Here is a 295-nt window from a genome sequence, read left to right on the forward strand (position 1 = left end):
CCTTGGTGAGCTCACAATAGATCAGCCCCACTGTCTCCGTGGGTGGGTGCACCCCTCGTGGTCCTGACTTCTTTGCTCATATTTTCCCTCCTTCTGCTCCTCCTTGGGACATTGGGAGCTCAGTCCAGTGCTCCAGTGTGGGTCTCTGTCTCTATCTCCATCCATCTCCAGATGAAGGTTCTATGGTGATATGCAAGATATTAATCAGTATGGCTATTCTCTCTCTTTCTTTTAAAACAGGTTTGGAAAATTAAAACCTTAACTCTAATTCCTTGTTTGATGGACAAACCAGAAC

Source organism: Alexandromys fortis, unplaced genomic scaffold (assembly GCF_014885135.2).
Source record: "Alexandromys fortis isolate MF-2015 unplaced genomic scaffold, M_Fortis_MF-2015_v1.1 scaffold_39, whole genome shotgun sequence".
In the NCBI taxonomy this organism is placed as follows: domain Eukaryota; kingdom Metazoa; phylum Chordata; class Mammalia; order Rodentia; family Cricetidae; genus Alexandromys; species Alexandromys fortis.